Source organism: Oryctolagus cuniculus, chromosome 2, assembly GCF_051225735.1.
Source record: "Oryctolagus cuniculus isolate XC-2025 breed Fujian yellow rabbit chromosome 2, ASM5122573v1, whole genome shotgun sequence".
Classification (NCBI taxonomy): Eukaryota; Metazoa; Chordata; class Mammalia; order Lagomorpha; family Leporidae; genus Oryctolagus; species Oryctolagus cuniculus.
Window position 1 is genome coordinate 80,300,469 of NC_142868.1, and position 27,952 is coordinate 80,328,420.

Consider the following 27,952-nt stretch of genomic DNA (forward strand, 5'->3'; position numbering starts at 1 on the left):
CTAGGGGACCTTCCCTTCCTGAGGGACCTGTGCCACCTGCCTGATGCAGATGGAGTTGTTTCTCGGCTTTCTCCTTTGCTGACTCAGTGTGTACCAAGTTACCATTTGTTCTGCAGTCAAAAGGTATCACACATGAGTGATTATTTGCTGTGTTCCTTTTGTGTGCTAATCTCTTTGTCCTGGTGACCTTAGGCCCTTTCTGAAAGCTTCCACCCTCATCTGACATGGTGCACAGGCAGAACGGCGCAGGAGAGGGTGTCCAATCCATCGTCCTCAATGAAGGCATCAGAGATCTTCATTCCCACCTCTATTAAAACTGACGGAGATCGGTTACAGCCACCGAGCATGCGTGCAAGCACGCCGCGGTCCTCGTTTCACTTGCTTTTCGTGACCCTGCCAGACAGGTGGCGAGCCTTTCTCATGCCCACAGCACAGATGAAGCATGGCCTGGAAACAAGAAGGAACTTAGTCCAGACCCCATCAAGGACTCCTGACATCTGGAGAGCATGGAGAACACCTGAACCCAGGCGGGATGATGCACCCAGGTCCACCGGGGATCCGGGGAAACCACGATTCTGTTGATCGCCTTGATTCAAATTTCAGGTTGACCGCCTGAGTCGACGAAGAAGGGAACTAGAACAGAGAGACTTAGTGTACAACTTTTCTCCCATGCTTGCCTTTCTCTATCTGCTCTCGCTGGGACGGCTGCTTAACATCAGGAGCAGATAAACACAGAGATGGCCATGTTTACAGCACTACGCGGAGTAGTAAAAGGCAGGGGGCTTCCCAGACACAGGAAGGGGGAGGCAAACCGTGCCCTTTGTTCCCAGGCTGGAGAAGAACGCGCCTGCGCTGAGACCGGCCAGCTGCGTGGCAATCGGAGACCAAAGGCACTGCCGCTCTTGAAATAGTGAGGTCAGTGGCTCAGCTAATTGTGGAAACACGGGCGCTCCCCACTGACACGGGGTTCTTGCCGTGCGTGGCTGAAGGACACACACTGTGAAAGTGATTTGTGCAGTGCATCTTGGTAAACAGAAAGACCTGGGCGGCTCTGGTGACACACATCCCCAGCAGGGCCTTGCCTTATGGCTTAGGAACACTGGCAAAATCCACCTTCCTGGCAGTTTGAGGAGTGAACCAGCAGATGGAAGATCTCTATCGCTCTGTCTCTCCCTCTCTCTCTAGCTCTGCCCTTCAAATAAATAAAGATATATTATTTATATATTTGAAAGTCAGAGTTACACAGAGAGAAGGAGATGCAGAGAAAGAGAGAGAGGTCTTCCATCTGCTGGTTCACTCCCCATAAGGCCACAATGGCCGGAGCTGTGCCGATCCGAAGCCAGGAGCCAGGAGCTTCTTCCGGGTCTCACATGTGGGTGCAGGGGCCCAAGGACTTGGGCCATCTTCTACTACTTTCCCAGGCCACAGCAGAGAGCTGGCTTGGAAGTGGAGCAGCCGGGCATTGCAAGCGGCAGTTTTACCCACTATGCCACAGCACCGGCCCCAATACATCTTTAAAAAAAATAAAAGAAGTAGCATTTCTTTGAGAGGCAGACAGATACAGAGAGCAAGCGAGCGAGAGCGAGAGCAAGTGAGCGAGAGATCAGCTCACATCTACTTCACTCTCCAAAGATCTGCAATGGCTGTGGCTGTGCTGGGGCCATAGCCAGGTGTCGAGACCACACACATTGGTGGCAGGAGTCCAATTGCTTGAGCCGTCACCGGTGACTCCCAGAGTCTGTATTAGTAGGAAGCTGGAGTCGGGAGCTGGAGCCGGGATTCAGCCCAGGCGCTCCGATAGGGCATGCGGGCACCTTAGCCACTAGGCTAAATACTTGCTCCTGGGCAGGGTGCGTTCTCTCTCTTGCAGGTGTGCACTGATACGTTGGACTTGGATCACACACACATCAGCTGAGGGGCGGCTCTGGCTGTGAAGTCCCTGCATTTATTATTGACTCTCCCTGAGTCACAGCGGAGCCGAACTGCATAGGGCTTAGTAACTGTTTGGCTCAGTAATTCCTTGACACCGTCACTGTAAACAGACCCTCCTTAACAGTCTCATTCTCCTGTGGCATCCTTGACCAGCTATGCTTGAAAATAACCGTCTATACATGTCTGCTTCTTTCCTTGAGACACGTACGGTTAATTTTCCCCAGGGGAACTCCCAGAGCGAGCATGGAACAACCTGCCCTCGGCACTCGCAGCAAAAGAGGAGGAGTCCTCTGATAGAGATCAAAGGTGAGAGATGTGATTGACACCTGCCACTCAGAATTGGCTCCCAGTCTAGTGTCCTGGCTGTTGACTCACAGAAACTTAAGACTGTGGTAGAATTTGAGCTTTCGTACCCTATCCCCTAGAGTTTGCATACCAGGTCCCCAAGTGCCACTGGGTTCACTGGATGAGGGGCACAGCCAGCGTCAGCGTCAGGACCACGCTTGCTGCCCTCTGGCACCGGGTCACACTTCCTGTGCTCGTTTCTTCTTCTTGCAACATCCTCTCACTCAACAAACAGTCGTGAGGTGGCAACCACCTGCCAAACCTGCTCGGTGCTGGAGTGACCAACAGGAAGCAAACAGCCCCTCGCTAAAGGAACCCCGCCTGGAGAGCCACATCCACCTCTCACGTCCCCTCTTTCAAGTTAGCTTTACATGGATGCCTGCTGTCTGGGAAGGGTGGAAGAAGGGGGTCTGTGCTTGTAGCAGACGCCTGTAGATAAGGAACTGGTACCCAACTGCTTGGTACTGCTCCCCCTCTGACAATCCCAGGGTCTCAGGAACCCTAAAACTCAATGATTTCTCAGCGTGGACAAACACGATTTCAGAGCCCAGCCTAGCACGGGGAATACCAGTCCCGATGCGGGGGCCATTCTACTTGGCTTCCAACTGTGACGCTACTACTTCCATGCTTTGGGCTCTCGTTCACATTATTTAATCCTTCTGTGTCTCAATATCTTCAGCAATAAGAGAAGGCTAGTGCCAATTCTAATTAGCACTTAACTCTTGGGTTATTGAAAAGAGGAGACAAGTTCATTCATGTAAGATGCAACAGTGCCTAACCCAGATAGCGTGTGTATTTGTGAATTGCATTTCAACCTCTGCAGGTCAGTCTTTAGTCAGGGCAGAAGATGGTATTGGGGAGTACTTGAAAGCTCAGGAAAATTCCACTGACCTTCGAAGCGCTTTGATCAATGGTCGTATGATGCCTGCCGACTGATGGTCAGAACCAACCTTCTACAAGCTCTGGGCACCAGCTGAGGCAAAACTCAGTCAAGCGGAAGAGAAGGGAAACCACCCAGGGCTTCAACTCACTCTGCCAGGGACTTGACATCTCTGTAAGTTGCTGTCCAAAGAGTGAGAGGGAAATTGATGCCATAAAGGGGGCTATCGCTTTGCCACTGGGAAGGAAGTTTTGCTCCTTTGCTGAGCCCTTAGCCGAGACGCAGCAATTATACAAATGATAAAGGCTGGGAGTGGCCTGAAGCAAACCGGAGAGAAATTTGAACTTTGGAGATAGGGTACAAGTTGGAGGAGAGGGTGGGAAGGAAACAGGTGGGGAAGCAGGCTGGACCAGGTGCTCGGGATGGAAGGGGAGGAGGTGGAGAAGCAACAGGAGTCTTCTCACTAGGGATAGCTCAGATTCCAGGTTGGAGTTGTTGCTCAAGGTGCCTGGGGGCAGAAACAGCTGAGACAGTGACCACCTGTGCTCTGGCGCCCACGCTCCCCACCTGGCCCATCTATGATACTATCAGCAAAGCCCCAGGGGCTCCCTATCAGGTTCGGGAGGGCTGACATCAGAGCTAAGGAAGCAGTGTGTCCTGTCTGATTCACACACAAACAGACGCTGCAGGCTGAATAGCAGGGACCATGATAGTGAGACCAAATCAAATGTTCCCAGTGCTTGCCTGGGCGCCCTAACCTCTGTCTGTCATACACCAGATGTGTGAGCCAAGCCGGTGGGAGGAGGAGGAGAAAGAAGGTGGGTGGATGGGCTCAAACCTCCCACCCTGCTGGATCACAGCCCAGCATCTCCTGGAAGAGTGTCATTGCCGCACACAAAAGGAGAACGTGGGAATGACAGCTGGGGATGACCAATGAGAAAGAAAGTCAGTCTGCCATATGCTGGGTGTCTACCATGTGCCAGACATTGGATCTGGCAATTTACATACAGTCTCAAGTTCATGGTCAGCCATGATGCTCCAAGGTTAGGGTTCTCATCCCCACTCGACAGCAGGTTCTCTGGAGTTTAATCACCTGTCCAAGGCTGTGTAACTGGATTCAAACCCAAGCCCAACCTCCAAAGGCAGAGTTCTTTTCATTACCAGAGTGGATTTGAAGACGGCCCGTGGACTGGTGTTGGGAGGTGGGTATGGCTAACAATCCCAGTTTCAGGTCTAGAAAGTCTGAATCAGAAATTCCGAGGCAATCTGAGAATCTGCCCCAGCCAACTTGTCTAAAGGCTCCACTGGATCTTGGACCAGAACATTGCTCGGCCACAGCCCCTGGCAGCAGGAGCAGACTGCTGGAGAAAGCAGCACCTGTGTGGGTGGAACACCTGAAGCCTGAGTGAAGTCCAGCTACCCACCTGCCTTGACCCATTAAAATTCCCTTTCCTCTGCATCACTGACTCCTTCCACGCTAGGACCTTGGAGCTATCTGGTCTACCTGTTCCCACCAAGTCCCTTATACAACCTCTCACAAATGGGCTCTGGCCTCTCTGTAAACTCACTCGGATATTCTTCAGCTGATAAACACTTCTGTAGTAACTAAGCAGCTGACACTCCTTTTAACACCTTATATAGTAAATTCTCATTATTTGCTATAATTATGCTTTATAAAGTCATAGCAAACACTGGACCATTGCTCCTAGGGGAGACACAGCGGGAGGTTCCTGCCAACCTCTAGTCATAGTGCTTTGGTCAACAGTTCAGTGCACAACTTTGTTTTATGTGTGTTTCTGTTTAAAGACTCCTATTTAACACATACTGTGGACACATCGGCATTGAACTTGAAGCCAACACACTATAATTCTGAACAAAACCCAGCTGGCATATTTCTCCATCATGCACACCCCAGCCTTCTGTGCACACCAGACAGACTTCAGCACCAGGCCTGGGCACTGTTGTAAACAAAACAATCCACAAAAAAATGCAGTAAACGCGCATGAAGTGGAATGCAAAGAGGACAGTTGTTTATACTCTGAGAGCCGAAACAAGAGTGGAGCATTGCCTCGTTCAGCCACAGCTGAGATGCATTTTACTTGCTGCTCTGCACAAGTCCATGAACGATGTGGGGTTAGAAATAGGTATTGAGCCTGCGCCGCAGCTCACTAGGCTAATCCTCCGCCTTGCGGTGCTGGCACACCGGGTTCTAGTCCCGGTCGGGGCGCCGGATTCTTTCCCGGTTGCCCCTCTTCCAGGCCAGTTCTCTGCTATGGCCCGGGAAGGCAGTGGAGGATGGCCCAAGTGCTTGGGCCCTGCACCCCATGGGAGACCAGGAGAAGCACCTGGTTCCTGCCTCCGGATCAGTGCGGTGCGCCGGCCGTGGCGGCCATTGGAGGGTGAACCAATGGCAAAGGAAGACCTTTCTCTCTGTCTCTCTCTCTCACTGTCCACTCTGCCTGTCAAAAAAAAAAAAAAAGAAAAAAGAAATAGGTGTTAGCGAGTAAGCAAGTTCACAGATACTGAAAGGTGAATTATGAGTCAGCTGTATTAGCTCATTCAGTCCTAACGACTGTGTTGGGTAGGCACCATCCTTGCCTTGATGTTGACAACCCTTCTTAGAAAAATGTATTAGCAGGTTCCAAAAATGCCACTTCCATTTTGATAGATGAATGAAAGGAGTCACAGAGAGGTAAAGTAACTTTTCCAAAGTCACACAGCTGGTGAGAGGCAAAGTCTGGATTGAAACATGGGGTATGTGGCTCCAAAGCTAGCTGGGTAGCCATGTTGTTCTCCAATGATGGCCAACTTACCTCTGTGGGCTACAGAGCTGGCCATGTTCACAACCTGCCCACACCTGTCCACTGTGACGCTGATGGCATGTAAGAGAAAAAAATGGAATAATTTTCATGGTTTTAGGCATGCTACATTTTCACTGCGCCTGTTGACTGGGTCCCATTAAGTGTGGTTTTTTCAAGCTGTGACCCTGGTTTCAGAATTGTTCGGTTGAAGGCAGATGCTCAAAGATTCTAATTTAACTGGTCAATGGTGGAGTCACAGTTTTAGTCAGAACCTAAAAGAAGTCCAATATTTTAGGATTTGGAAATGACTGTATAAAATTCAGTACCATCTTGAGTTAAATTTTCACAGAAAAAATAGTATTTATTTGTGAAATTAGTGGCATTCAGGATTCTTTAGACTTTTTTTTTTGAGGTCACAGTTTTGTTTTCTAATAGGGTGGGAGGAAAAGAAATCACTTCAATTAAAAACCAAAGAGAGTATTTTAAGAAAGGACTTGCTTCAAGATTTCTACAATACCAAAAATAAAAGAAAACGAAGCTTACCCAGAGATCTTGTTTCTTCCCAAGGAGTGGAAGGAGTGGGTTCTTAATGAGCTCAAACTCACAAAACTCTTTTCCCAAGGGAGAATCAGTTCTTCCCTTCTCTGTTCATCAACTTCCCCAAGATCTGACCTTTAAGAGGAAAAAATGTATAGGTTCACTCAAAAACAATGGAAAAACTACATCAGCCCCTTAATGTTCCTTTCAGACATCTCAGCACTTAAAAATAATGACTAACTGGATGATTGCTGCAGAAGCCAGTGTGTGCATTTGTCAAAATTTGTCTATACCCGTGTGATTTGTGTACTGTACTGTTAATAAATTATAGTTCAATAAAAATAATGCAGAAAAATAAGAAAAGTAATGACTTCTTTTGACTTATTCTGCTCCTTAATTTCTCTTCTTTCTGACATCATAGAGAAGGTCTGTGTGTGCCCCAACCTTTTTCCAACTTTGTTCTCACTTGTTTGGTCCTGTGTAGAAGTCAAAGGAATAATGGTTACAGGCTTGCTGAAATATTCACCAGATTAGTGTTACTTCTCGTAAGAAGGGATCAGTATGGACTTGCTATGCCTTCTGCTGTGTTCCTCTTAAAAAATGGAATGCACTATGATTGTTTCAAAGAAACAGTTATGCACCACATCAAAGGACCTAACTGTAAAGCCAGCTTCCATTCAAGGTTCCAGGCATCTCAGTGGAAATGAGCCTGGGCAAAGGGCAACATCGTTCTATGAAATTTTCTGTCTGGGCAGCAATTTGCAGACCTCACCTCCCTCCACTGCACCAACTCATCTCCCAGGAGCTTGGTAGATGAATGGGTGGAGGAACAGCTCGCAATCACTGAGACCATAAACTGAGCCTGAAGGCTCAGAGTTGTGTTCTGACCAAAGGTCTCTCTTTCACATTCTTCTATCCTTAGCAATAGTGGCTTTGGAGATTGCAAAATGGAACAGATTGCTTTCCAAGTACAAAAGGAAGGCCACTGACCCCTGGCTGGTTTGTGCATGGGGCAGGAGCTTGATGCTGACCTGTCTACCCTCCTTGGCTGGCTCCAAAGGGAGAACACAAGGTAGTCTTAGAATGAAGAGACTCAGGGATGAACATGGTACTTTGTAATGGAAGAACATGCATCCCAACTGCCTGCTCTTGATTTTGAAGATTTTCTGGGGTCAAGGGCCTTTTTTTTTTTCTCCTGCAATATTCTGGACTAGATTATGTAGCCAGAATTGACTGGTGTCAACCATAAGCTTAATTTCCATTTAGAATTTGTATCTGTCAATCTATGCTCCAGTTGGAGGTGTTTAGGAGGCTTGTCCCTGCTATAGCCATGGACACGGCCAAACTTTCAGAATCAAACAACAACTGCGACACGTAATTTCAAGGTTTTTACCCTTTCAACTGGGTACCTGGAAAGCAGCACGGGCTTAGGCAAAAAAGCTAATCCCATGCTGTTTCAAACTCAGGTGTTCTGCACTCGATCTTAGCCAAAAGACTGAGAAGTGATGTAACTCAGGTATTCTGAACATCTGTATGATAAATTTCAGATTCTCAGAGAAGTCGCATGATCCAACAGCTTTGAGAGAATTGAAAAAGACTCAAAAAAAAAAAAAAAAAGCAGATAATTACTGATTACACCAGAAGATGTCAAAATACCTGAAAAGTTCCCAATTGGCTCTGGACATCCAAGAAGTTTGAGCCAAACTATTTCCTTACCTTAGCACATTTATAAAATGTCTACGTGTGTGACTGTGAATATTCTTTTTGTTTGTCACTGTGCTGTACGGTGCTTGGGTCCTGAATGGCTCTGTTTAAACGAAGACAGTCGGGGGCCCATCCCTCAGTTGTGAGGATCACGCCAGAGAGATCAAATGGCCCCTGGAGTAGCCAACTCTGAGAATGCAAACCTGCTGGGCGCACAGGCCAGGGCTCGTCTGACGACGGCTTGGCAGTCCTGACACGGAATTCTCTCTGTGCAGCCACTCCCTTCTGAGAAATGCAAATGCCATGCAAGCCCTCAGCCTCAAGAAAAATTACCAGGACTCATGTTGAGAAAGAAGGGACAAATGCTCAGATGATCGATTAAAACTCAAGCACACACCAAGTGAGATGGTGTACACCATGTACTAAACAAGCGGAGTCTTCACTCTCCTGTGACTTGTGGTCTAATGTTCCTTGTGTAAGCAAAAGGGAAGATCCACTGCACTCTTCTTTTTCCTAAGATTGCTTATACTCATTTTAAACTTAAATATTTTTGAGCTATAGATTGATATGCAGTTTTAAGAAACACACAGAAATCTCATATACCTTTTACCAAGTGGACCCCCAGGGTAACATCTTGAAAACTCTATTTAGTAAAGTGTCATAGCCTGGATATCGACTTTGGCACAGTCAAGGTGCACACAGAGGTTGGTATTAAGGGGTAGTGGCTTAAGCTGCTGTGTATAAGAGTGCCTGGGATCAAATCCTGTCTCTGCTTCCAATCCAGCTTCCTGCTAATGCACACCCTGGGAAACAGCAGAGGATGGCTCAAGAGTTTGGAATCCTACCACCCCATATGGGAGATCTGGGTGGAGTTCTGGGCTCTGGGTGTCAGCCAGTCCCAGCCTGGGCTGTCATGGGCATTTGGGGACTGAATCAGCAAATGGATGTCTCTCTCTCTCTGTCATTTTGCCTTTCAAATAAATAAGTCTTTATATATATATAAAAAGAAAGAAACAGAAGTTTCCCATCACTGTAAGGAGCACTGAAAGTCATAACCACTTCCTTCTACTCAACTCTCTTCTTTAATCCCTGGCAACCACTAATCTCTTTTCCACTTCTATAGCTTTGTCATTTCAAGAATGTTACATAAAGGGAATCACACAATAAGTAAACATTTGGCTACTTTCCCATTCAGCATAAATCTCTGCAGATTCATCCAGGATGTTATGATGTAACTGTTCTGTTATTTGAACATAGTTTAGAATTCTGTTTCTGACTATACTCTGGTATCCTCACCTGGTGGAGAGTGGAGAGAAACCATCTCTCTCAGGACTATTACAAAGCACTAATCCTGTGACCTCATGGAATCCTAATTACCTTCCAAAGGCTCCACCTCTTAGGTCCATCGCAGTGTGGGGGGAGGGGGAAGAATTCCAACACATGCATTTGGTGAGTGTGTTAGGGGCAGGGGGGACAAACACTCATTTCTTAATAGCCTGCATGGGGCCACAGGCTTTTCTGTGGTGTTTGGCTGGAGTAGAGCAGCTATTGTCTGTAAGTTTTCTGTCTTACTGGTCTCCCCTTTCTAGATCCTCTGGCTAGAGAGAGCAGGGTTTGGGGCACCGCTGTCTCTGGTCAGTGTGGCCTCAAGGGCCCCCGAGTGGTCTGCTGTGCTAGCGCCTGCACCTCCATCCCTCTGCCGCAACAGCACAGCGTCCTTTTCAAATCTGAAGCCAGTTCAGGTCGCTCCCCTGCAGGACACACTCTTGATTCATTCCCAATACACTTAGGACAAAAGTCCAGCGTCCTACCCCGGAATGCAAATCTACCTTGAGGTGCCCTGTGCCGTGCTCTTGTTCCTCCTGTATCTGAGCTGCAGTCTCCTTGGCCCGCGCCAGTCCGTGCATCTTTCAGGTTTCCAAACACCGCCGTTCTCGCTCTCCCCTAGGGCACTTGTACCGCCTGCCTGCTCTTTCAGCCTGGGACGCAGTCTGTGATGACAGCGTCTCGATTCCAGATCTCCACTTACATTGCACCTCCTCTGGAAGACCTCTCTTATCCCTCTAGTTTAAGGTAACCCCTCACTCTTTATCCGGCCACCTTTACAAAACTCTTGACATAACGCATATCACAGCCTGTCCTTTTCCTTGCTTATTGATTTATTTGTAGCCTACTCAGCAAAATATAAGCTGCATGAGAGAGCAGAGAGATGTCCTTTACATGCTCATCTCCACACTAATTGCCCAGGAAATGGCTGTGAAACAGATAGATGAGGGGTCACAGGCCCGTATCTCATTGCCTTGGAATACCAGATGAGGAATCGACTTGACGCTTGTGTGAAGACTTCCAAGTCATAGGAAGCATTTACTAAAACCGAATATGCTGAAGTTGATAGAATACGTTATCTCAGGGAAGGAGTGAAATCCATTTGTTTTGTGACTTAAGCAGTATAAATGTCTCTTAAAAACTTTTTTTACTATGGAAAATGCTAAGTTCACATAAAAGTAGAGAGAATATTAAACGATATCCTATGTATTCATCATCTAATCCAGGTCATGAGTCCAAAGTCAATCTTGTTTCATATTTTTACTCATTCCTGTCCTACATCCTATACCTGTTTTTGAATCCCAGACACTGTAATTTCATGAGCATTTTAAAAACCTACTTTTGGGGTTGGCACTGTGGCAAGAGGTGAAGCTGTTGCCTGCAGTACTAGAATTCCATATGGCTTCCAATTGGAGTTCCAGCTGCTCCATTTCCAATCCAGCTCCCTGCTAAGGGGCTGGGAAAAGCAGCAGAGGATGGCCCAAGTCCTTGGGCTCCACTCATGTGAGCAACCCAAAGAAGCTCTTACCTCCTTGCTTCTGCCTGGACCAACCCTGGCCATTGCGGCCATTTGGGAAGTGAACTAGTGGGTGGAAGACCTCTCTCTCTCTCTCTCTCTCTCTGTAACTCTGCCTTTCAAACAAATAAATCTAAAAAAAAAAAAAAAAAAAAAAAAAAAACTCTATCTAAAATTGTTTTGCTTTTAATATAATCAGAGACCTATTCCTGAAGAGGTTAAAACATAGACTTGAACAAATCTGCTTAGATTATAATCCTGGTTTTACTGCTTATTATTGGTAAGACTTGGGCAAGCTACAGATACCTTATGCCTCCATTTTCTCACCTGTAGAATGGGTATAGTTAATAGTGGCCACATGGGGCAGCTATAAGGATTAAATATGTTAACATGTGTTAAACTTCTGGAACAATGCATAGTAAATGCTTATAATTATCATTATTGTTTTAACACTATTATTATTATTTTCAGAGACAGTGAGATCTGTCAAAATCTTGTCCAGCTCTATTAACGGAATAAAACTTGAATTTAAATTTGATTAAAGCTGAATGAAGTTTAAGGAAAATGATACCACTTTTTCTTCCTCTTCTTAGGGTGTACAGTGGGAAAAAAGAGGAAGAGGATTTTCATTGTTGACTTTTGGGTCTTGCACTGACTGCCTTTCATAGCCTTGAGAAGGTCACTGTGCTACTCTAAGCCATCTCTGAGGTGGAAACAGCATCTGGTGCCCCCTCTCAGGCCCCGGGCTTAAGAGCAGGGCTGATGCCAGGAATGCTGCTCGGGAGGGTGGCTCCCATTGAGCTGGCCTCTGTGTGCCTGATTCCACCCCACCAGGCTCCCTACCAAAATGTGCTCTTAGGAGACGAGCACAGACCCCACTCACTTGTAAGACGGTGTCTGGGGAGGCTTCACACGCATCAGCATTACCGGGAGCATTTGTTTCAACTGGGCCACACTTCCTCTTTCTCAGCCATTGAGAAGCAAAAAGAACCTCTGCGTACCCCTCGGAATGTACTATCCGTGGACAGCTGCCTGGGTAAACCCCTGCTGTGGCAGATAATCCAGCCGAGCAGTGTGGAAGGCACCTCTCCTCTCTGACAGGACCTGTGCCCCTGCTGGAAGGAGGAGGCAGAGCCTGCCTTGCAGCCGCCAAGCACACCGCAGCAAGAGGACCAAGGAGAAGAACGAAGGGATGTGGGGGTGCCACCCAAGCAGCATCCTGTGGGGAGGGCCCCGGTCACACTCATGAGTATGAGAAAATGCACCGGAGATGTTAGAGAGAATTGATCAGGTCATGGGCAGTGGGCTTCCCCATGGCTAGGGTGGTCAAGTGATGACCCTGTAGGGCCTCGGACATCATGAGAAAGGAAAGGGGCAGTGCATGAGGGCACATCAAAAAGTTCACAGAACAGCAGCATTAAAAGGTATTTTTGATACAAAAATTTGGAAACCCATGCATAGCTTTTTTTTTTTTTAATAATACACATTTCCATGAGCTTTGTGCAGAGGCCTTGTACTGAAAGAGATACCATGGAGGTGAAGTGGAGTTAGGCGCCCCACCCCGCTCTTTCCCACTTTCTCCAGAATATGAAGCTCACAGCTCAGAAGCCGAGCGTGGCCAGCTCAGCTCCGTAGGTTCAAATGCTTAACAGAAAAACCACTGGGAAGATCTGCCAAGTGTTCCAGAACAGGAAGGGAACGGGCTGTTTCCCCAGGATGCCTGTTCGCCAGCGTGAAATCCAGCACCAAGCATCCATATTAGCAAATCACCTCCAAATTAGCTGATGATTAGCACAATGCTAGCAAAATGTTCTTTGAACAAATGAGTACTCTACTAGGACTTGGTGAGGGTTTAATAATAATAATAACAACAATGATATTATTCACATCTAACATTTAACGAGCATTCCCAGGTATGCTTTTTAAGGACTTGATTATTAAGAGTAATGTAAGGTAACATTCATATTATGTCAACAATAATCTAAGTTCCTATGAATAAGTTATGTAAGTCAGCATTCGTTTTACGTGTATTAATTCACTTAGCCCCTTCCAACAGAGCTGATATATTTCAATGGACACACATTAATAAGCTCATTTTATACATCAGGACTAAAGCCCAGAGGGGTTACGTGACTTGCTTAAGGTGGCAGAGCTGGCAAGTGGTAAGCCCGGTTTTAACCCCCACACACAATGAACCCAGAGTCTGTTTTCTTAGTGACTGTAAGGTGCAGCCTTCCAGACAATACAGGGCCTTTGTATGTGGTACTAGTCCTACCCACACCGATACTGTTGTATATACAACGTGGTTCCAAGTGGTAGGAACCACTTGGTGGGGCACTAAGCAGAACCAGGGAAAGATAAGATTCTTACCTGCTCTCAAAACAATGAGCAAGGTCATGGGATACCTGAGGGAAGACTGAGTCACACACCCAGACATTATACGAGGAGAGCAAACAACACAGCATAGACCCAAGGTTCCCATCTTTGAGGTCCCAGACACCCAGGGAGACACAAAGGGATGGTGGGTCTCTAGGACTATGAATCTCTAGCCCTTTGACTGAATAAATAATATCTCCCACATACACGTCCTACTCGTTTTTCAAGTGAATGCAGACATTGTGATTATGGGAATAAATATTCAAGTGGTTACTGATTTCAAGCGATGATGGTGGTGATTTATTCTCTAACTCACAGATGTTTGAAGTATCCTGAAAAGGCACCAATACGATTTTTCGTCATGGGTACCAGGGTTGCAAACCATTGGCTTAGCTACTCAGTGCTTCATGGTGCAAGGGAGAATCCATAGGGGCTGAGATGAGTATAGGCTGAAATGGTTAAGAGCCCTACATGGGGAGGTGGAAGTTGAGTTGTCATTTGTTATCATTATCAGTGAATCATCACTATTTCATAACCACTCCTACTCCTCAGGTATTTAGAATAATAAACACGTATTTTTCTTCACTACTTTGGGTCTCTGGGTCTGATACAGGCTCAGCAGGGCTCATTTTGGGTGATCTTGGTTGAGCTTCTTCTTGAATCTGGGGACCTGGCTGGCCCACTGGGCTGACATGTCTCTGCCCCCACATGCCATCCTCTGGCAGGTTAGTGGGACATGTCTCATAATGCCATGGTGAGGACAGGAGACAGAGTGGAAGGGCACAGACCTTTGGGGGCCTAGGCTAGTAGCTGTCACATGGTCACTTCCACTTCATTCTATTGGCCAACCAAGCAGCTAGATCAGGTCAAATTCAAGAAGCAAGGTGGCTCTATTTTTTTATGTTATTTATTTATTTATTTATTTATTGCTGTGAGTAGCTGCAAAGTCACATTGCAAAGAATGTGGACAGAAGGTGCTATTGCTACTGCTTTTGTAATCAATACACTACATATTAAAACCAAGTAGTTCACTTGATCATTGGGATTTATGGGTACTTCAGGTCCGGTGAAAGTCATGAGTTTTCTTGATTGTACTTTCTTAACAGTGGTTTGTTGAGTTGTATGGGATAGGTTAAAAGAGGACACTAAAAAGCTCTGACCAGAAGTTCTTCTACAATGAGTGCCAATTCGAGCCCTGGTTGTTCCACTTTCAATCTGGCTCCCTGTGAATGTGCCTGGGAAAGCAGCAGAAAATGACCCAAGTCCTCGAGCCCCTGCACCCACATGGGAACCTGGAAGAAGCTCCTGGCTTTGGATTGGCCCAGCTCTGGGTGTTATGGCCATTTGGGGAGTGAACCAGCAGATGGAAGATCTCTCTCTCTCTCTCTCTCTCTCTCTCTGTCTTTCCCTCACTCTTCTGTAACTCTGCCTTTCAAACACATAAATAAATCTTAGAATGAATGAACAAATGAGAGAAAGAAAGAAAGAAATGCCGTGTCAGGATTCTGAGACATTTTTTGGGTGCAACCAGAAAGGTGTCTTGGTCCCTCAACAATGTTGGCCATGGGAAAGGACAGAGTGCAAGACTGACAGTTGTGTCAGGCCCCTCCCACGTCTTTAGAGCATGGCTCACTCTTTGAAGTGTCTTCTTTTTCCTGGTCCTAAGGAAGGGGTTGACTATTCCTGTGGGAAGCAAAATTCCATGGTGGCAAGAGCACGAGGTCTAATCTGGTTCTAAGATTAGAAAAGAACGAACAGAACAAAGATTTTGTGTGTGCATTCTGGTCATCATCCGGAAAGCTCACATACAGTGATCACATTGTTCAAAGCAAATTTCATTACCCGCAGTCCTGGCCATGGGTTGCCGTTTTAGAATCCTCTTTGTTACAGATTTGCTGAATTATTCAGACTATTAAAAAGCTGAGTGCATATAAGAGCCCTAAATCAAGTCATCTGTCTATAATATTTCCTTTGAGGAAAATTCCTCATTCTTTCCCTCCACCACTCCCACCCCACTTTTTAATGAAAAGACTTCAAAGGGAAAATTACTTTCTTTTCTTCTAATGGTATACAGGAAAGAAGAGGCATCCTTTTGAAATACATCTCTCTCTCTCTCTCTCTCTGAATACCAGCAAAAAAAAAAAAAATGTGCACAGTTGTTATCAGCTCCTGCCATCAAAATTCTTTAATCTAAAGGAGTGTTCAACTGTCTGAATTAGGTTGCAGACTCTAAGGCTGTGTATCTTGTAAGAGGTATTTCTTGGTGATATAAAATAACTTTTAAAAATGGATATGCAACTTGGCATGGAAAAAGTGCAGACAATGAAGACTAGAAGAAACACTGGGTTAGAGGAGAAGGGAGGGCACTTGTGTGCATTGGTGGGCTGCTTAGGGAGTGAAAGGAATTGCCCACAGGAACAGGAGCATAGTGACTGACATTTCACATGGATCAGGAAGCCACAGCCGCCTCTTGACAAAATCTGGCTAAAGGCATCCAGAAGTAGTTGTGCTTTGAGCTTTCATACCCAGGAGACCCACCCCTAGAAAACTAGTAACCCTTTGCACTTGGACCATTACCCATACTGCCCTCTTGCATCCTGCTTTCAGGGCGTCCTTTAACACAGGGCTCTCCCCCTGGATCTTATTACTGTTTTGGATTGCGTCATTCTTTGTGGAGGGGCTGAACCACTGTAGGATGTCTATCAGCCATCCCTGGTCTCTCACACCAGGAACATCACCACAAACATCTCCAGACATTGCCAAGTGTCCTCTGGGTGACAAAATCAGACCCCAGTTGAGAACCACAGCTTTTACACATTGGACCTCAAACTGCTGAGAAAAACCACAAATTGCTCAGAAAATGAAATAGGCTGCTAGAAATCATTCCTGTGATTTTTTTTTTTACCCACCCAAATAAGGAAAATTTCCTCCAATTTGTAACCAGAAAGAGATCTATTCCTTTAGTCCAGACTAGAGAACGATAAGTGGGCAGAGCCTGGCTCTGTAAGGAGTGTTGGGAACTCTGTGTGTTCTGTTGGGTACAAAATGAGTGAGTCATCACAGCTGGGCAGTACTTGGGAAAAGACACCGCTATGTGAAGAAGGTCAAGGTTGTGGCTGGAATCGCGTACCTGGCTCTTCTCCTGGAGTTGATGTTCAGTGGGTTCCACTTACAGGTCCCTCCCGTGTTACGGGTCAGCCTGTCTCCTAGGAGGCCAAATGCAAGATTCGCCCATGACACAGTGTGAAAGGCAAACTCCCTCTTTCACCAGCACAGCTCCCTCACCCTGGTGGCTGACTGTCGGGGCCAGACACGTCTGCCTGTCATCAGTCCCTGTGCCATTCACTGCTCCCTGGTCCCCCAAAGACACTGTTCCTCTTTTAAAGCTCACGCTCCTTAAGGCCCAGGAAGCGTCTCACTTCAGGAGCACAGTGCGTAGAGGACCCTTAGTGAATGATTGATTGCACTCTTACAAATCCATTGTGGACAAATTCAAATGCCCACAGAGAGCCAGCATTTTGTAGTTATTTCTAATCATAAATTACTAATTAATACCATACAACTGATGTTATCTAAAACATATTAGGATATACAAGTCCAAATAACTTATTTTCCTTAGAATATGCTTCATAAATATGTATACACCAAAAAATGGCCTCTGAAATTTATCTATGTCCTAAAATCTTTACATAAAATGCATATATATTTGTGATGTATGTGCCTACACACATATTGTGCAGAAATTTAATGACTTGTGAATATGATTTGTGTTTGAACATTATTCATCTGTTTGCTCTAATCAATATGCTTTGACATGACAGGCTTGTGAAAAATAAGACAATGCACTGAATAACTTTGTTTTTATGCAAGAGAAGACATTTTTGGGGCATCAGATAAATGTTCTTTTGTAAGTTAAAAAACCACACACACAGGCATATGCTTTTTTTTTTTTTTCCACTCACATCTTGCATTTCGTGACATCTCAAATAAACGCAGGGAAATAAAACAGCAGACTACTGGGAAATCCCTGCCACTGTGTCAGAACTCTCAGGAGAAAAGGTTCTGGCAAACCATAAACATGACAGCTAATTTCAACAGCTACTGTCAACTGCTCTGCGTGTTTCATTAACACAAGGAGCTGTGCTGGGAATCCGCGCGCCTGTGACGGAGTTAACAAGCGTGGCTTCCCTTTATGACAGTCGTTCCTCCAGGGCATGCTGATCACGGACCTCCTGCTCTGTCGGGGTAACAGACAGAGTAAGACTGGGGACGGGAAACGACCCACGCTCTCTCACGTGTCAGCACATCTCTTTGGTCTGTGTTTGAACCTGACTCCCCGCCGTAAGCATTTCAGGAAGTCTATGATCCCCCTGACCCGTGCAGCTTCTCCTTGGTTCCTCTAGGGGAGCTATCGGTTCCCCATCTGAGCCCCACCCCACCTCCCCCCAGGGACTGGCAAGAAAGTGCAAAAGTCACCCGCTAAAGTAAGCCATGTTTTAAAAACCTTTCTTTTGGAGAGTGGGTTTATAATGCAACAACAATGAAGCTCACTTAGGTATTTGACTGGTATCTGATGGTCTGCACCCAACGGGAGGGTTCTGTATTCTGGGACTCATCAATGCATGGATGGTGAGCCAGTAGCAGGACTAATGGGCCTCCTGCCCCACCATGTGAAATTCAAACAAAAACAACTAATTATTAGGGCTGGGGTTGTGGCGCCGTGGATTAAGCCACTGCTTGCAATGCCGGCATCCCATGTCAAAGTGCCAGTTTAAGACCTGGCAGCTCTGCTTACAATCCAGCTTCCTGATCAGGTACTGGGAGGCAACAGACGATGGTTCAAGTACTTGGGTCCCTGCCACCCATGTGGAAGACCCAAATGGAGTTCCTGGCTTGTGACTTCAGCTTGGTCCTGCCCTAGCTGTTGTGGTCATTTGGGGACTGGACCAGTGGATGGAAAATCAATCTCTCTCTCTCTCTCTCTCTCTCTCTCTTTTCTCCCCCATTCCATCACTTTGCTTTTCAAATAAATCAATCTTCTTTTTTTTCTTTTCTTTAAAGAAATGTGTTTCTTTCCCATCAACCTCCTTTCCATTTTCGCTTCAGAGATTATGAATGGCTTCCTGAGACCACTCAGAGTTGTTCCTTCCTCTTCAGTGGTCTGAGCAGTGGGAGCTGCAGCCCAGTCTTCAGTGGGAGAAGTGCTGAGTAGGCACAGAGGGCCCTGTGCACCTGCAGACCCGTCTGGAACCTCACACTCAGCAGCAGTGAACTCAGGCGCTGGGGCTGTCCACTCACCCTGAAACTCCTCCTTGGTCACAGCTTTTTCAGTGGCGGCCTGCTCTCCACTTTCAATCTCTTCAGGACCTCTGTGGAAGTAGAGATCAGGCATGAGCTCCCAGGAGTGCTCGCGGGAGACGGTACCACACAGGCACAGAACCTAGTGGGCTCCCTTGCTGCTGCATGGATGGCGATGTCCACATAGCGTGACAGAGCCATGGCAGGCAGGTTCACATGAGACGCCTCTGTGAGAGGCTGGCCATCAGCCCTGGGATCAGGAACCACTGGAAGCTGCGGCTCCCGGAAGGCTGCCGGGATCTGGTTAGTGAGGGGTCCGGGTGTGATGCAGCTCCGGTGGGCAGCAGTGAACTTCAGCACAGCCCTCTGGCCAGGGTTCCTGGAGGAAGCGACACTGCCACCAGCAGTCGTTCACTGGAAGCAATGGCACAGAAGCTTCTCCCAGGTCTTCTTCAGATTTATGGGACTCTTAGTGCGACTGCAAAGGGAACTGGAGGCAGTGGGGCAGCCAGCTGGGGCTCCTGCGACACAGGACCATAGACTGGCAGGCTGAGACAGAGACGCCGTCACTTTCCTTCCTGTGGCTGTGCTGTTCCACTGGGAAGTCCAAGTTGGTGCCATGTAGGAATCGAGGGCATGTTCCTCCATTTTCAGGATATGGAGCGCTCTGGACTTGGTGACAGCTTCCCTTTAAGCTACGCTGGGATTCAGGAACAGCACGGAATGGACCCCTCACTGGGCAGCGTGTATATAAGCAAATATACAGAACAGAACAACAAACCCAAGTGTAGTTCCACAGGCAAAGGGGCAGCCTGGCTGAAGGTGTCCTGCAGACAGCAGTAGGGACACACAACAACCTCGAAGCACAGGGCCTCTGGGGATGACCAGATAGACGGATGAGGACATCACCAGAAACCCTGAGTCCTATTTTAGAGCAAGTGTGTTACAGGAAAAGTTGAGCCAACCCAACGCCCATTGCAAAAGAACTCATGGTATCCTTGTTTTAAGTTTATGCCGCCCTCGATTGCATGTTAGAGGCTGTACCCAAAGCAGTGCAGCAAATTACCTTCCTTTGGTTCTCTCTTTTTTATATTTGGGGGCTGGGGAGGAAACAAATACATATTGCTTGTTTAAAAGGAAAAAATAATATACACTATTTTTAATTTTTTTATTTTTAAAGATTTATTTATTTATTTATTTGAGTTACAGAGAGAGGCAGAAAGGGGGGGTCTTCCATCCGCTGGTTCACTCCCCAATTGGCTGCAACAGCTGGAGCTGTGCCAATCTGAAGCCAGGAGCCAGGAGCTTCTCCCGAGTCTCCCACGTGGGTACAGGGGCCCAAGGACTTGGGGCCATCTTCTACTTTCCCAGGCCACAGCAGAGAGCTGGATTGGAAATGGAGCAGCCGGGACTCGAACTGGTGCCTATATGGGATGCCTGCACTGCAGGCATCAGCTTTACCCACTACGCCACAGTGCCGGCCCCTATTTATGTTTTATTTTAAAGAAAGAGTGACGGGGAGAGAGGGACCGACAGAGAAATAGAGATCTCCCATTGGCTGGTTTACTTTCCGAATTCCCACAACAACAGGGTTGGGCCAGGCAAATGTCAGGAGCCAGAAATTCCACCGGAGTCTCCCATGCAGGTGGCAGAAGCCCAAGTACTGGGGCCGTCACGTACTGCCTCTTAGGTGCATTAGCAGGAAGCCGCATCAGAAGCAGAGCCAGAGCTTGATCCCAGGCACTCTGCTATGGGATGTAGATATCCCAAGCAACAGCTTCACCCACTGCACGCTTCACTCACCTGAAAGGTGAACTGTTTGTAAAATGTGGTTTGGGGCAGGTGCTCGGCACAGTGATTAAATTACTGCTTAGGATGTCCACCTTCCATACCAGGTGCCTGGGTTCGAGTCCTGACCTCCTCTTCTATTTCAGCTTCCTCCTAATGCGCACCCTAGGAGGCAGAGGTAATGGCTCAAGTAGTTGGGTCCCTGCCACCCGGACTGAGTGTCTGACTCCTGACTTCAGCCTGGCCCAGTCTCTGCTGTTGTGGGCATTTGGAGAGTGAATCAGCAGATAGGATATTCTCTCTCTCTCTCACTCTCTCACTCTCTCTCTTCTCTCCCTCTGTTTCTGTCTTCCAAATAAAATGACAAAATAAGTTTTCAAAACTGCACTTTAATTTACAAAGTGGCATTTCCACAAACCTTTTCTGAGTCAGTGCTACACAGCCTTTGAGCTGGTGCCAGCTCCACTTGAAGCCGCCAGCTGCGCCCCGTTTGTCGGGTGACAGAGTTCAGGCCCCGGAAAGGCGAGTGACGGGCACACAGGCACCCTCCAGGACTGGCCCGGGCAGGCTCAGGACCCGGGACTCTGAGCGCAACTGCAAAGGGAACTGGGGGCAGTGGGGCAGCCAGCTGGGGCTCCTGCGACACAGGACCGTAGACTGGGAGGCTGAGAAGCAACATCCATCTTCGTATAGAAGCGCGAGATCAGATTTGCCAGCATGGTCCCCTCTGTCCTTGCCCAGCCAAAAGCGACCAAGGTAATTCTCTGGCCTAACGTTTCAACGCACAGATTTGGGGGTAGCAAGCGTTCAGTCCATTGCGGGCAGTTCATGCTAAACCGAGTTATTGAATTCTAGAATATTTCTGTTGTTATCAGATGGCTCATGCTACCCCATCGGTCTCTCTGGATGTCCAGACCTGGCTATAACTGCCTAACACATGGGCAGCACTGCCTGGCTGGTAACCAAGGTAAAGACCAGTGCTATCTACAGCATGCTCATGGCAGCTACTTGATTTCACTACCTGAAACAATCGTAATTGAGCTTTTCCATGGGAAAGACTCCAATACTGCGTTCCGTTTTCTGCCTTGTGTATTCCAAAGCGGAGTTTGCCTCCATCTATTGTGTAGTACAAATCAATTCACCAGCATCTCCAGCCTCAGTTTTCATGGGGAAGAAGGCAATTAAGATTTGGAGCAGGTGCTGCTCTGACTACTAATTACCAGCCCCACAGAGCACACTGAAATGTGCAGAGTGCTTCTGAGAAACATCTCATTTTAAATTGGAAAGTGTTTCCTTGCTTTTCACAGGGACAGCCTTCAGCAAATTCAAAGTATAACTAATGTGACGCGTGCAGTAAGAATCTACGGCTTTGTGAAACTCAGATTAGGAGAGGGTTCAATTCCATTAAATGACTCCAGGAAGGAATCAGGAGGGTGTGAGCCATTCTGGTGCGGCGACTTTTAAAATTTGATATTCATAATAAAATCAAATAGAAGTAGCCCAAACACAGAGGTCTGCCGTCCATGGTGGGTGTTCCAGCTCCTGGGGTGGGGAGGAGTCAGGATACTCCAGTCCAGTGCAGGAGCAGGGAATGTGGGCACAGCAGGCCCCAAGGCAGCTCACCGCCAAGGCCTGCATAACCTGCTCCCAGAAGAACGGTCATTAATTCTGCACAGCAGCCTCGCTCCTGTGTCACTGGGACAAGCCATATGTCCAGGCATAGCACAGACAGGCAAGAGACAGCCTAAAATGCAAGCCGGAGTCCACACTGCAACTTATGTAACATTTTACATCAACAAACAGCTGGGGAGAGAGACCAAAACCCATACACAAAAGAACTAAAAGAAAACAGAATTCACAGACTAAAGAGGTGGGTGCATTAAAAGAAGAACACCCTCCAAGGGAATACAAGATCTTGCAGCCCTGAGACATAAAACAGAGGCTAAGCCTCTGCCTGTGACGCTGTATGGACGCCGGTTCAAGTCCTGGCTGCACCACCTCTGATCCAGCTCCCTGCTATGGCCTGGGAAGGCAGTGGAAGATGGCCCAAGTCCTTGGGCCCCTGCATGCATGTGGGCAACCCGGAAGAAGCTCCTGGCTCTGGATTGGCCCAGCTCCAGGTGTTGGGTGCCCCTAGGGAGTGGATGGAGGACCTTTCTCTCTATCTCTCCTTCTCTCTGTCTGTAACTCTATTTCTCAAATAAACATATAAAATCTTAAAAAAAAAAAGTGGTGTGAGTACTCAGAGCACTTGAAGACAAGGGTCATAATCATTGACATAAAAATCTCAAGAGTCCATCTAGAGAAGAACCAAGAGAACACATGGAGCTTAAAAGCCATACCGTGGAGAGTGGAACTAGGAGTTCTCCAGGAAGATGTTCGAAGGGGCAAAATGAGGGAAAAATAGAAAAAGGACCTGCAGATCTTGGAGGACAACTCCATCAACTATAACATCTCTTTTTTTTTATTTTTATTTTTTTATTTTTGACAGGCAGAGTGGACAGTAAGAGAGAGACAGACAGAGAGAAAGGTCTTCCTTTTGCCGTTGGTTCACCCTCCAATGGCCAGCGCATTGCGCTGATCAGATGGCAGGAGCCAGGTGCTTCTCCTGGTCTCCCATGGGGTGCAGGGCCCAAGGTCTTGGGCCATCCTCCACTGCACTCCCTGGCCACAGCAGAGAGCTGGCCTGGAAGAGGGGAAACCGGGACAGAATCCGGTGCCCCGACCGGGACTAGAACCCGGTGTGCCGGCGCCGCAAGGCAGAGGATTAGCCTAGTGAGCCGCGGCGCCGGCCCCAACATCTCTCTTTAAAAAGAGAATGCAGGGGCCTCCTCTGGTGCCGGCATCCCATATGGGTGCCGTTTTAATGTGCCTGGGAAAGCGGCAGAGGATGGCCTAGGTGCCTGAGCCTCTGCCACCCACATGGGAGACCCTGATGGAGTTCCTGGCTCCTGGCTCCTGGCTCCTGGCTCCTAGCCCAGCCCTGGCTATTACAGCCATTTGAGGAGTGAATCAGCAGATGGAAGATCTCTCTCTCTCTCTCCCCCCATAACTCTGCCTTTCACATAAATAAATAAATTTTTTTAAAAAAAGAGCATAGGAAGAAGAGAGGGGAAAAATCTTAAAAACAGTAGGAAAATATTTCCCTGAGTGGAACTCGAAAGTCATTGGTTAGATTTAATTTATACTCTCAGAAATTAAATATATCATCAATCACACTAATAAATGGATTGCTTTCACTTGCCAAATAGCTACAGACAGGCAACAAAATAAAACCAAAAAAGCCTATGTGCTGCTTGCAGGAGAGAAAAAAATAAAATCATGAAACAGAAAGGTTGAAAAAGATCTCTCAAACAGTTGCTAACATACAAACTCAAGTGTGACAACATTAATATCAAAGTGGAATTCAAGGCAACAAAAGAAACATTAAAAAGAACAGAAAGGGTGCATTTCCTACTGTGAAAAGATGTTATTATCTAGGAAATTATAGCATGAAACCTAATGCAGCCAACAAATTGCCTCGGCTACGTAAACCAAGATACCACAAACACAAGGAAAAACAAGCAGATTCCCAGTCCTAGGGCAAGAATTAGAAGTCCTTCCCACTAAATAGATAGCACCCGGGTCACCCACGTGAACAGTGGCGATGCTATTCCTTGAGTCGTCACCTTCCGCCTCCCAGGGTGCACAGGAGCAGGAAGCTGAAATCAAGAGGAGAGCCGGGACTGGAACCCAGGCCCTCTGATACGGGTCATGGGCATCCCGAGCTGTGTCTCAACCGCTGTGCCAGCGCCTGCCCCTCTGTGCCAACAGCTGCGGGCACTCATTCTCCTTTCTTATCTGCTTCCCTGCTTGGTTCCTGAGCTTCTTCCACCCCTGCCAGACCCACAGCCACGCTGCTCAGCTGGGGGTTTTGCGCTGTTTTGTTTTCATTCTCTCTCTCTCTCTCATTTGTCTTTCCTGCAGCACGGGCAACTCAATTCACAGTTTCGTGAACTGGAGCCAATTACACTGTGTCTTTGGAAGGCTTCTTCCCCTTTCTTCCTCACTACACGGTGTCTCCAGCCCCCAGCCTCAGCATTTTCCGGGGCCAAAGAGCCAGTGTGGGGTAAAAACTAGAGAGGAGTGCCTAGGGCGAGCAAACGCGTGTCCCCACAGGGCCCAGGCAGGTGATCTGAGCAATTGCACGGCCAGATGGCGTGCTGGCAATCATGTGCCCGGCTAACAGGAGCAGCTGCTACTCAGCTCTCTGATTGCTGCCAGGTGGGTGCGCGGACCGAGGCCTGCCAGAGCTCTCAATTTTTAACAGGAAGCCAGGAATATCTTTGTTATCACAAACATCTCAGGCTGCCCAAACTCTGTGCGTTTCTTCTGCTAGACTTGGAAACCTGCAGGAGGTAATTATTGGTTACAGCCCAGACTTTTAGCTCAGGGAAGATTGCTATCTCCCACCTGGGAGACGGGACCCAAACAAAGCAGGGAGCAGATGGGAGTCCAGTGAGAGCCAGCCCTCCCTCCCCTTGCTCCCTGAGGGCGGGCCAGGCAGAACAGCTGATGTCAATCACGCGGCTATGACGGGCCGGCCTGTGTTAGGCACTTTGCGTGTGCGGTCCCACAGGATCCTCCCTGCAAACCACCGCATTAGGGCTGCTGGGCTTAGCAAATAAAAGCACAGGATGCCCGACTGGATTTGGATATTTGGTTGGGATGTACTTACCAATGTCAGTTTGTGGCTTTTCTGAAATTCAAATCAAACTGAGCCTCCTGTGTGGTGTCAGTCGATCCCTGTGTGTTCAGCACTGCATTAACCCCCTTTATGAAAGCGGTTAGTCATCAGTGAGTGGCCCACAGTCACCCAGTTAATGAACAGTGGTCAGGATTCAGGAGTCAAACCCAGATCTGGTTGGATGGCTAAGCTCACTCTTAACCCCCATACCAATGTTTCTCAAATGTTGCTTCACTGATTTTATGGATCAGAGGTCAGAAAATAACTCCTAAAGTAAGTTTTCTTTTAATTTCATGTTTTTATTCTGATGTGGACTGTAGACACTTGCTTATTTACCAGTGACACATATTTAAAAAGGACCTGATTTGAACAAACCAACTGTAATAAAACGTTTATAAGACATCCCGGGAAATTTGAACATGAACTAGGTACTTAATTACATTGGAAAATTCAATGTGAGAATGAATTGTGCTTTAGTTTTTGTTAAGAAGCAATCCTTATTTTTCGGAGCCACAAGCTGAGAAATGTATGTACATGGAACGAAATGCTAAGATGTCTGGGATTTGCTTCGAACAGTACAGGGGGCCTGAGTGAGGGGCTGTAGAAAGTTTGCCAGGGACCTGGTACTGCTTGAAGCCACGTGGTGGGTCTGCATGTGGGCTGTTTCTATCACTTGTATCTCTGTGCTCTCAGGTATATTTGGAAATTTCCACTGTAACAAGTTATCTATGATATATTGTAACTAAGTGATATTTTCATGAAATAAATGTTTATTAAATCAACATTTATCACACTAAGGTCCATTATTTCCTGCGATTTTTTTAAAAGATTTATTTATTTATTTGAAAGTCAGAGTTACACAGAGAGAGGAGAGGCAGAGAGAGAGAGAAAGAGAGAGAGAGAGAGAGGTCTTCCATCAGCTGGTTCACTCCCCAGATGGCTGCAACAGCCGGAGCTGTGCCGATCCGAAGCCAGGAGCTTCTTCTGGGTCTCCCACGTGGGTGCAGGGGCCCAAGGACTTGGGCCATCTTCTACTGCTTTCCCGGGCCATAGCAGAGAGCTGGACAGGAAGTGGAGCAGCCGGGACTCGAACCAGCGCCCATATGGGATGCCAGTGCTTCAGGCCAGGGTGTTAACCCACTGTGCCACAACATCAGCCCTCCTACGATTTTTGAGAACTTGTCGCTCCCCGTCTTCGTGGAGGAACGACACAGGACCCTGCGCTGTTCTTTCGTCTGCTCGGCCCTCCCCGGGTTTGCTGCTGGTTCTTCCCGGGTTGGCTGCTGGTCCTTCCCGGGTTGGCTACCGTCCCTTCCACCTCCGTGGAAGGGCGGTTCCCCCTGGCCACTTTCCCCACTTCCGCAGGGGAGCGGCTCACCGCCGGCCGGCTCTCTCGGGGGCTGCACAGGTGTTCCTTCAGATAGATGTTCCTGGTGCATGTTGTCTCTCTCCTCCTTTATAGTCCTCTTCCGCCAATCCCAACTCTGCTACCCACACGCCGAGTACGCTGCTCTCCTCCAATCAGGAGTAGGTCCTACAGTTTATTGGTGGAACTGGAGGCAGCTGTGTAGAAGCTGTTTCTCCCTTCTCAGCGCCATATTGTGGGAGAGCAGATGCATAGAATAAGTCTTAATTCCAGTAACTTAGTCTAGTCCGAGTTGCTCCCAGTTGCTCCCCACAAGAACTGTTTTTTTTTTCTAAAAAAAAAAAAGATACATATAATTTGTTTCAAATTTGAGGAGTGCCAAATTTTATTTCACTGTTTAATATCTACAAGGGTAACAGAAATATGCCCAGCATTTTAGGGATATAGGAAACCTATTACTTTGCAGTTAAAAAGGGGAGGGCTCTTTTGTAGAATTTTTATTTCTGTGAGCAGGTGGCAAAATTTCCAACATACCATGGAGGAAATTCCAAGACCCCTGTCTGTTTCATAAATCTGTCTGTCCTGGAAGACTCCAGGGAACTAGCACGGTGGGACTGGGAACCTTTCTCACGCCTCAGACCTGTGAAACCAGGTGATGGTGACCACAGCGGGCGCCGAGTCATGCACAGCCTCAGAGCACGTGTGATGGCAGCACTCCCTAGTGAGAACTCAGCCTTCTTGACAGGAACTGCAAGCGAGGCTGTGGCTGCCTGCCAAGTGCATGCCTCATTGTCCTTTGTATGTGTGTGTGTGTGTGTTCCAGTCTTTAAAGGCAGGAATGACCTTGTTAAATGCGGGAGCTTGCCTTACTGGACAAAGCCATGCGGAAAGGAAGAAGGAAGAAGACAGGCAGAGAAATTTCACAGTATGAGATAGTGGGCTGGGGGACTGGTGATGTGGCATAGTGGGTTAAACCCTGGCCTGCAGTGCCGGCATCCCATATGGCGCTAGTTCAAGTCCTGGCTGCTCTACTTCCAATCCAGCTCCCTGCTAATGAGCCTGAGAAAGCAGTAGAAGATGACCCAAGTCCTTGGGCTCCTGTACCTTCATGGGAGACCCAGAGGAGGCTCCTGGTTCCTGGCTTTGGCCTGGCCCAGCCCTGGTCATTGTGGCCACTTGGGGAGTAAACCAGAGGATGGAAGATCTCTCTCTCTCTCTCTCTCTCTCTACCTCTCTCTGTAACTCTTTCAAATAAATAAAAATAAATCTTTAAAAAAGAAAATGGGCTGGAGAGAAAGCACTGAATATGGTGAAGTAGTGGTAGGGTATGAGAAACTGACCTTGGCGGCACTTGATG